We start from the raw sequence: 11,138 nt of genomic DNA, 5'->3' as shown, positions 1-11,138 counted from the left end.
AACAAAGTTTTTCGGAAATCCCGAAAAACTGTCCGCTGAAACTTGGTTTGAGCGGACAGTCCGCCCGTGTGTGGGCCAGTCCGCTGTACTTTCGAAATGAGCGGACTGTTCCCGCCCAGAGAAAAGTCTGCTCATTTCGAGCGCGTCTCCAGGTAGGCGGGGCCCGCGACGGAGACGTCGCGGGCTCCGCCGCCTGGAATGGACTTAAAGGGGAACCCCAACGCCGAAAAAAATCGGCGTGGGGGTCCCCCCAAAGTCCACAACAGACCCTTGTCCGAGCACGCTACCTGGCCGGCCAGGAAAGGGGGGCGAGCGAGCGCGCCCCCCCTCCTGAGCCGTACCAGGCCGCGTGCCCTCAACATGGGGGGTGCCTTGGGGAAGGGGGGGCCGCGCGGCCCCCCCACCCCAAAGCACCTTGTCCCCATGTTGATGAGGACAAGGGCCTCTTCCCGACAACCCTGGCCGTTGGTTGTCGGGGTCTGCGGGCGGGGGGCTTATCGGAATCCGGGAGCCCCCTTTAATAAGGGGGCCCCCGGATACCGGCCCCCCACCCTATGTGAATGAGTATGGGGTACAATGTACCCCTACCCATTCACCTGTAAAATAAAAGTACCCAAAAAAAACACAACACACGAGATAAAATATTTTATTGCACAGGTCCGGGGGTCTTCCGTCTTCGGGGGTCTTCTCGCCGGACTCCTCCGCTATCTTCTTGTAGCTCTTTTGCTAGCGGAGGAGTCCGGCTTTCTTCCTCCCCGCTGCCGGCCTCTTCTCCCGACTTCGGGGGTCTTGTCCCCCTCTTCAGTTCTTCTGCCGGGCCACCGCGCCTTCTTATAGCTCTTTTAGAGGCGGTGGCCCGGTCTTCTGTCGCCGCTGTCGCCGCCGCCGCCGCCGCCTTCCGTTCTTCTTCTTCTTCTTCTTCTTCTTCTCCAGGAGATGTTGACACGTCGCTCTCTCCGGCCGGAATGCCAGAGCCACGCTGCGCGGCCACTTATATAGTGACAATGGGGCGGTGTCACATGGTATATGTCACATGGGTTGGTCACATGGTGACCCCGCCCCCTTACGATGTCATAGTCCCCATGTGACATCAACCCATGTGACCAACCCATGTGACATATACCATGTGACACCGCCCCATTGTCACTATATAAGTGGCCGCGCAGCGCGGCTCTGGCATTCCGGCCGGAGAGAGCGACGTGTCAACATCTCTTGGAGAAGAAGAAGAAGAAGAAGAAGAACGGAAGGCGGCGGCGGCGGCGACAGCGGCGACAGAAGACCGGGCCACCGCCTCTAAAAGAGCTATAAGAAGGCGCGGTGGCCCGGCAGAAGAACCGAAGAGGGGGACAAGACCTCCGAAGTCGGGAGAAGAGGCCGGCGGCGGGGAGGAAGAAAGCCGGACTCCTCCGCTAGCAAAAGAGCTACAAGAAGATAGCGGAGGAGTCCGGCGAGAAGACCCCCGAAGACGGAAGACCCCCGGAGCTGTGCAATAAAATATTTTATCTCGTGTTTTGTGTTTTTTTTTGGGTACTTTTATTTTACAGGTGAATGGGTAGGGGTACATTGTACCCCATACTCATTCACATAGGGTGGGGGGGCGGTATCCGGGGGCCCCCTTATTAAAGGGGGCTCCCGGATTCCGATAAGCCCCCCGCCCGCAGACCCCGACAACCAACGGCCAGGGTTGTCGGGAAGAGGCCCTTGTCCTCATCAACATGGGGACAAGGTGCTTTGGGGTGGGGGGGCCGCGCGGCCCCCCCTTCCCCAAGGCACCCCCCATGTTGAGGGCACGCGGCCTGGTACGGCTCAGGAGGGGGGGGGCGCTCGCTCGCCCCCCTTTCCTGGCCGGCCGGGTAGCGTGCTCGGACAAGGGTATGTTGTGGACTTTGGGGGGACCCCCACGCCAATTTTTTTCGGCGTTGGGTTTCCCCTTTAAGTTCATTCCAGGCGGCGGAGCCCACGACGTCTCCGTCGCGGGCCCCGCCTACCTTGACACGCGCTCGAAATGAGCGGACTGTTGCCTCGTGTGTGGGCGAGTCCGTTCATTTCAAAAGTTGCGCGGACTTAGTACGACGAACTTAGTTTGCCGTATTTGTCCGCTCAAAAAGTGCCGTGTGTGGGCAAGTTCGTTCATTCAAAAGTTTGAGCGGACTGATTGACAAACTTAGTTTCGGCAGACAGTCCGCCCGTGTGTACGCCGCCTTCTGGATCGCCCCTGCTTACTACTTCCTGGATTTGTTATACTGACCTTGGCTTGGACTCTCTACTTCGGCTTGCTTCCTGACTTTGTACCTCACTGCCAGCACGTTACCAGATCTCTGCTCGTCCTTGACTATGAACCTGCCTTCCGTTCCTGTACCTCGTTGCCAGCCAGTTGCCAACCTTTCTTGTTTCTGACGTGCAGTGTTTTCCACATACCTGCGCGGCTTCCTCTGAACACCTCCAGTGACCAGTTTACACCTCTTACTTCGTGAGGATCCAGTGTCTTCAAGCCTCTTCAAGCCTCTATCTTCAACCTGCAGGCACCTGCACCCTTTCGCTGTCCTCACTTCCAGGGGTGTTGAGACCGGAACCATGCAAGAGGCCACCCCCAGCATTCGGACTCCACTGTAAGGTGCATGACAATTCTGCTCATTGTAATCCAGATAGAAGTGAACTGAACAAATGTGTACCTCTGTGCTACCTAAGTGCAAAATAGTGATCCAAATACAGTTTTTGAGCACAGTTTGTGTGTTTTGTTGCCTTATAAGTTTATGTGAAATCTCCATTAATAGCAATGACCACATATGATGACTGCCCAATATTAGAACTGTAGATAGGACTGTGTGTCACATATACAAAGAAAATAGTCACATGACTGTTGCTAAACCCTACTGTTACTATTGTCATGATAATAGCTACAATAACATATATTCATATAAAACAATTATCCAATGTCGTAAGAGAAAAGCAAAAAAACGGTTGGAACTTGGCCCATCCCCAAAATGCTATAGGGAAGCTTTAATATTCTATATCAACATTTCTAACCCTTTTAAATGATTTCCATATAATGTTCCCCCTACTCCGCTCTTTTTTTTTTTTCTCTTAATGTTAACTATTTTTTTTTTCCTACATTACCTCTATTTTTGTTGGTTATTCTTGAGTTTGGTTTCACTATGGTGAAATAAAAAAAAGAAGGGGAGTAAGGGGAACATTATATGGAGAACATTTAAAATGGTTAGAAATGTTGATATAGAATATTAAAGCTTCCCTATAGCATTCTGGGGATGGGCCAAGTTCCTAAAGTTTTTTTGTTTTTATCTTACGACATGGATAATTGTTTAATATGAATTTAGGTCATTGTAGCTATTACCATGACAATAGTAACAGTAGGGTTTAGAAACAGTCATGTGACTATTTTCTGTGTATATGTGACATACAATCCCCTCTACAGTTCTAATATTGGGCAGTCATCATATGTGGTCATTGGCCAATTTTTTTTTTTTTTGTTGATCAGTTTTCTTTTTGTGCCATAACTAGGTTCAAAGAGCATTGCATGAATATCATATAGATATACTGGGACTTGTGAGACTCATAGTGATTGGAAAATAGCAGGGAGTATAGTACAATTATACTTAAAGTGGTTGTAAACCCACTTTTTGGGCTTCTACCTATAGACAAGCCTAGAATAAGGCTTACCTATAGGTAGTGGAAATATCTCCTAAACGTGCGCCATTTAGGAGATATTTCACTTGTAGTCCATCAAAAATTCCTCTGGCGCATGCGTGGGGAAGAAACAAAACGAAGTGCCATTTCTTCCCTAGCCTGTGCCGTTAGTCGTGGCTCATGTGTGCATGTGCAGGGGTGATGTCACGCGGCTCCAGCGAATCACAGAGCTAGAGTCCACAGCCTGGAAGGAAGAGGGCCAGAAGATGGACGCTGCCCACACAGGAGACATCGCTGGATTCTTTTGCAGGTAAGTGGCACATCATGGGCTAGTATGTGACGCATACTAGCCCATTATGCTTTTCATTTGCAGGCTGCAGCAGCGAGCAAAAGAGGAAGTAAAACCCATCAGGGTTTACTTCCTCTTTAAGAGTAATTTCGTTTCATTGTTCCTGAATGTTCACTGACTGTTGACATCACACTTATCCGTATTCTGAAATCAAGTTATTTTTGTCTGTGCTTTATCCGTATGTTAGGGTAAAACAATGTGACCCCCCATAGTGTAGTAGATAAAATGAATGAATTTATAAAAAAATAGTAACTCTTACATCCAAATCAATGTTAAAAACCTTGTTATGTCAAAACATAGGCAGCATGCAGGTCTTCGACATCACTTCCGGGCTGGGATGCCCTACGCGTTACGCCACATCACGTGACTTCATACGTATATGATGTTGCCAAATAAAGGATAATACGAAGGAGTTATCTAGTTTCTGGTCGAATTTCTGCTTTGGATATTCATATAGGGGAGGGGGGATCCCCCCAGCCTGAGCACCGAATCTCAGCAAGTATTACTCAAATGTGCAGTTGAGCTTGGGTGGTTTTTGCTTGTATTTTTCTTTACTTCCTAAAAAAAACAGGAAGTGAGATAAAATGTCCCTAAAGTGAGGGAAATTCCTTTCTTTATGGTTGACATCATCTCTTTCTATTTCAGTGACAATGGCTTTGTCACTGAAATAGAAAGTGACCATTGTCACTGAAACAGAAAGTGATGATGTCAACCATTCAAAAAATGTATTGTACTGTATATAGCATCTTTATATTAAAGTGGGGTGCCACTAAAAAAAATAAAATTAAAAGTTAGCAGCTACAAATACTGCAGCTGCTGACTTTTAATAATAGGACACTTACCTGTCCCAGGGTCCAGCGATGCAGGGGAATGAAGCCCCCCTCGTTCCCCACTCTGCTTGCGGTGCCGTCATTTGTATTGTGAAGCCACAGCCGGTCACCCACTGCACATGCGCGAGCGGCGCAGGGCGCCGTGATATGCCGCACAGTCATCTGGGACACGTGACAGGTCCCAGGTGACTCTGCGGCGTGAGGGGAAGTGATGTCACCAGCCCAGGCAAGGAAGAAGGCAGACTACGAGGGATCCCCTAGCAACAAGTATTTAGAGGTGAGTGAAAAAAAAAATTCACATTTTTTTTTTTAAAGAATTTTAAGCACTTTTTTATCTTTTGGTGGCAACACCACTTTAAGTAGCTCCTATATATTAATGCTGTACATGCTTGTTTCTGGATTACAACAGAATAGACATGTGCAATTTGTTTCATTCTGAATTATTTTTTTAACAAATTCCATTAATTTGTAACTATCCAAATTGACAAATTTTTGAATTTCCAAATTTACAAATGTTACCGAATATGTGGAAATTCGGAAATTAAAAAATTAGAAAATTAGAAAATCTAAAATTTGGAAATTTGAAAATAAAAAATTCAGAAAATCCAAAAATAAAAAATTCGAAAATTTGAAATTTCTGAAATTCTGAAATTCGAAAATTCAAAAATTCAGAAATTCGGAAATTCAAAAGAATGAAAATACAAAAACCAGTACACTGAACTGTTTACATTTGTGATGTCTTGATAGAACCCAATCTTTGACGTATTTGTATTAAATTCTCCAAAGACTGTTCCAGGACTCCTAAACATTTGTAGGGTGACTGTTGTAATTTTGTCTTTCTATATTTTCAATAAAACTTTGTTGGAAAAAAAAGAAAATACAAAAACCCCAAAATTCGAAATACTTTGGCTGTTGGTGAATGTAACAAATATGAATTTATCCAAAGTTACGAATTATCCCAAATAATGAATGCCGTATCTAAACGAATGGAACATAACAAATCAATAATAATATATAACAATAATAATAATAAAAACTTTTTATTATTATTATTATTATTATTTATTATTAATTTGTTTTGTTCCATTTGTTTAGATGCGACATTCGTTATTTTGGATAATTCATAACTTTGGATACATTTGTATTTGTTATGTTCACTAACAGCCAAATTTGAAAGGAAATTCCAATACCTATACTTTAATAGTTAGTTATTATAGGTTAGTTAGTTATTATTTCAAATTTTTGGATTTTCAGATTTTCGTTATTTCAAATTTTTGGATTTTCTTTCTTATTTTTGAATTTCCAAATTTTTGGATTTTGAAATTTCCACATTTTAGAATTTCCGAATTTCTGAATTTTTTGAATTTTTGAATTTTTGAATTCCGAATTTCTGAATTTACAAATTCTGAATTCTGAATTTTTCAAATTTTCGAATTTACAAATTATCTAATTCACAAATAAAGCAAAAAACGAATAAAACAAACACATTTTTCAGCAGTGCACATGTCTAGAGCAGAATATGTAGGGCAGATTGAGGGGACACCAAAATGACACCACATCCCGTATATATAGACATAGGCATACAGATTGGAAACTGGGATTAGGGGACTATTTGAATGACAATTGCACGGTCATGCTACACTGTACCCAAACAAATTTTTTATAATTTTGTTCCCACAAATAGAGCTTTATTTTGGTGGTATTTGATCACCTCTGCAATTTTAATTTTTTGCGCAACAAATAAAAAAATAATGAAAATTTTGAAAAAAATATGTTTTTCTTTGTTTCTGTTACTTTTTTTGTAAATAAGTATGTTTTCTTCAATGATGGGCACTGATATAGCTGCACTGATGGGTACTGATAAGGTGGCACTGATGGGCATCAATGATGTGGAACCAATGAGGTGGCACTGATGAAGTGGCACTGACGGGCACTGATGATGGGCACTGATAGGTAGCACTGGTATGCAGCACTGATGGGCACTCATAGGTGGCACTGATAGGCACTCGTAGGCGGCACTGATGGGCACTTGTAGGCGGCACTGATGGGTACTTATGGGTGGCACTGAAGGGTAGCACAGATGGACACTGATAGGTGGCACTGATGGCCACTGATGGGTGGCATTGCTGGGCATCCCTGTTTTGTAATGTGCCACAGAGGTGCCAGTCAGTGCCCATTTGTGGGATTGGCATATTTTGAGCATATTTTTTCCCATGTGGATGGCCATGGGGGATGAACCTGGCCATCCACATGCTGGGGGCTTCCCTGGTGGTCCTGGGGGCTTCCCTGGTGGTCTAGTGTGGGCATCTGAGGGAGGCTGTGCTGTTAAACACTCAGCAGAGACCCCCCTGTCAGGAGAGCCACTGATCGGTTCTCCTCTATTCCCGTCTGTCAGACACCAGTGAGGAAAAACCAATCAATGGCTCTTCCTGTTTATATTGTGATCAGCCATGATTGGACACAGCTGATCACATGGTAAAAAGCCTCCGCCACACCAGGGTCTTTACTGAGAGTCTTTACTGAGATCGGTCAGACTGACACACCGCACTACCAATCGCCATGATGCACACCCCCACGGGCACGCGGCAGCTGTTATCCTGAAGCACATCATATGACGCCCAGTCAGGATAATTGAACATTCTGCTATAGGCCAGACAGGAAGTGGTTAAATATGGTATTTCAGTTTTTGGTAGGTGTTGTAGTGTTAAACCACTTAAAGTCTAAAGCCGCGTACACGCGGGGCGGACTGTCTGGCCAACTTAGTCCGTCAGACAATCCGACGGACAGTCCGTCATACTTTCGAATGAACGGACTTGACCACAAACACCACTTTTTGAGCGGACTAATACGGCGTACTAAGTCCGCCATACTATCCGCCCTACTTTTGAAATGAACGGACTCGCCCACACACGCGGAGGAAAGTCCGCTCATTTCGAGCGCGTCTCCAGGTAGGCGGGGCCCGCGAAGGAGACGTCGCTGGCCCCGCCGCCTGGTATGGACTTAAAGGGGAACCCCAACGCCGAAAAAAATCGGCGTGGGGGTCCCCCCCAAGTCCACAACAGACCCTTGTCCGAGCACGCTACCCGGCCGGCCAGGAAAGGGGGGCGAGCGAGCGCCCCCCCCTGAGCTGTACCAGGCCGCGTGCCCTCAACATGGGGGGTGCCTTGGGGAAGGGGGCGCCGCGCGGCCCCCCCACCCCAAAGCACCTTGTCCCCATGTTGATGAGGACAAGGGCCTCTTCCTGACAACCCTGGCCGTTGGTTGTCGGGGTCTGCGGGCGGGGGGCTTATCGGAATCCGGGAGCCCCCTTTAATAAGGGGGCCCCCAGATACCGGCCCCCCACCCTATGTGAATGAGTATGGGGTACAATGTACCCCTACCCATTCACCTGTAAAATAAAAGTACAAAAAAAAACACAACACACGAGATAAAATACTTTATTGCACAGCTCCGGGGGTCTTCCGTCTTCGGGGGTCTTCTCACCGGACTCCTCCGCTATCTTCTTGTAGCTCTTTTGCTAGCGGAGGAGTCCGGCTTTCTTCCTCGCCGCCGGCCTCTTCTCCCGACTTCGGGGGTCTTGTCCCCCTCTTCGGTTCTTCTGCCGGGCCACCGCGCCTTCTTATAGCTCTTTTACAGGCGGTGGCCCGGTCTTCTGTCGCCGCCGCCTTCCGTTCTTCTTCTTCTTCTTCTTCTTCTTCTTCTTCCGCCTACCTGGATACCCGCTCGAAATGAGCGGACTTTTCTCCGGGCGGGAAAAGTCCACTCATTTCAAAAGTACGGCGGACTGGCACACACACAGGCGGATTGTCCGTCGAAATGCGAGTCCGACGGACAGTATTACGGAAATTCCGAAATACTTAGTCCGCCAGACTGCACGCTGAAAAAGTCAGCTGAAGCCCACACATGAGCGGACTGTCCGCTGAAATGTGTTTCGGCGGACTAAGTAGGCCAGACAGTCCGCCCGTGTGTACGCGGCTTAAGTTTAACTAAAATGAAAAACATAAAACACAGCACATGGTGCATAACTTACAGTTAGTATAATGCGTCCTTTGTGTTGATTCTTCTTTTTAGGGGAAATGTTCCTTCTGCCTTTCCTCCCCATACCCCCCTCTCCCCACCCCCATCGCTGAAATTTTCAGGTGTGACAGGGATTAATACAACTAAGAGGCTGTCTGGAACTTTCATCTGGCCCTTTCCTGCCAGGTAAACCAATTTATAGAAGCCGTACTACAGCATCAAATTATTTTCTTTACTGCTACCTGAAACAACAAAGTAAATAATTTTCTCTTTTATGAAAGAATTTTATTTTGGCACCTAAAGAGTTTCATAATTCCAGTTTCCAATTTGTATGTCTGAATTACAATGTTTTTATCTTTTAACAAAATAGGTCATGATGCCACCCAAGTTCAGGATATTAGAGAACATATATTCACCACAACATTGTCTCTGCGACTCAGTCAGAGTCACATATGACTTCATAGCGTAGTCTCTTTAACAATGGGGAGCTTAGCAGAGACATATTATTACAGTAAAACAATTCAGAACACAAACAGCTATCCAATGCATCTTTATGAAGTGTGTCCCTCACAGTAAAGTCTAGGGTAGCTCTGGTAACACAGGTGAACAGCTGAAGGGATCCAATGCTTAAGGATAAAGCACCAACTTACTGGAACTGAAGTATTCTGGTAGCAAGGGAAGTGGCTTGCAACAGTAGCTGGGTCTTTTCACGAAGTTGCATGCTAGTAGGTTCTGGCTCGGCTGTTTGCAATGCCAATTTTGACAGTGGAGGACCTTCCACCTAGATGAAGATCACTTACTCAGCTACTTTTGCTTCAACAGGTGTGGCCTCACTTGACTGCCAGGGGACAGTAGCTGAGAAAGTTATCTTTCCTAGGCATGCTTAGGAACCCAGGGGATTGTAGGAACAAACGTTAAAGGTGCCTATGTCTGCATCTGAACATAGTGAGTAAATGGGTTACAGAAAATATTGTATAAGGAAACAGATACTGTATTTAATGAGCCATGTTGTTTTTGCTTCTCTAATTTTGTACTGTTTGTATTGGATGTTTTAAGGTGTATATGGCAATACCAATAAATATGAGGTAAAACCTTGTAATGCAGGTTAATTTTCTAAAATGTTTTTATTATTGATATAATTAATAAAAGCTAAAAATGGATTGTAATACATTTTCACCTCCATCTTTAAAAAATTATAACCATCACATTGGGATCCCCCTCAGGTGCACTCCCGCTCACCCAGAGACTTGCCCAGGGATTCTGGCACACAGATGAGCCGCAACATCTCGGAGATATTCCAGACCCAGCCATGTGAGGCCGCGGTTCCTAATCAGGCCTCCAGAACATCCTCACGCTCCTCTAGCCTTAGTCCTTTAGGCAGATATCACTCACAGCCCTTGTACACTGCCACCCCCGCATTGCAGCCACTCAATCTACAGGACCTCCACTCAGTAGCTGAGGACATCAAAGCCGCGCTGGCTTCTGCAGTGACAGAGCTCAGGCGAGACATACACTCCATAGTCACAAGGATGGATAGCATGGAAGAAACAATAACCCGCCATGATTCTGCCATCCAGCAACTCCAGGATGCCTCTCATACACACCTTGTCTAGCTCAGGGAGCTACACAGACACACAGAAGACCTGGATAATCGTGTCCACCGCCACAACCTCTGGGTAAGCAGTATCCCTGAATCAGTAGATCATAACCAGCTAGCCCAGGCCACTATTGCTATTTCAATGACCTCCTTGGCAGACCCGCTGAAACCCCCGTTGAATATGAATGCCTCCATAGGGCCCTCAAACCCAGGGGAAGAGACAGTGACAAAAATCTAATTATTTCAGGACATCTCGCCCATAATCCTCCAGAATAGGGGAGACCTACAACCTCTGCTTGATCTATTGTGCACTAAAGGAATCCAGTACTGCTGGAAGTTTCCCTTCTGCCTCTCTGCCTCTTCGCAAGGCCGCACAGCAAACTTGCGAGTGCCAGAGGATCTAAATGCATTCTGAAAAACATTAAACCTCCCTCGCATTGAGATACCAGAATGGTACAGTGAATTCTGAATCCCTCAACTAAGACGAACCACATCCATGGACGCCATTCCAGTTTGGGACAAATTTCACATCAAGCGGCGCAGATCTCCATCACTACGCTCAACCATTACAACGGACCTCAGAAATGGCAGATTCAGCAGACTGACGACCTCCCCAGCACATAGAAGACCTCGGCACAAGGGTTATGATTAATATGCCCTCCTCTCCATCAGGGCATTCTTACAACTGTTTAACCTGCTC

This window comes from Lithobates pipiens, unplaced genomic scaffold (genome assembly GCF_037356315.1).
Source record: "Lithobates pipiens isolate NorthernLeopardFrog02 unplaced genomic scaffold, aLitPip1_a1.2 Scaffold_1, whole genome shotgun sequence".
Classification (NCBI taxonomy): Eukaryota; Metazoa; Chordata; class Amphibia; order Anura; family Ranidae; genus Lithobates; species Lithobates pipiens.
This window is presented reverse-complemented; position numbering follows the sequence as displayed.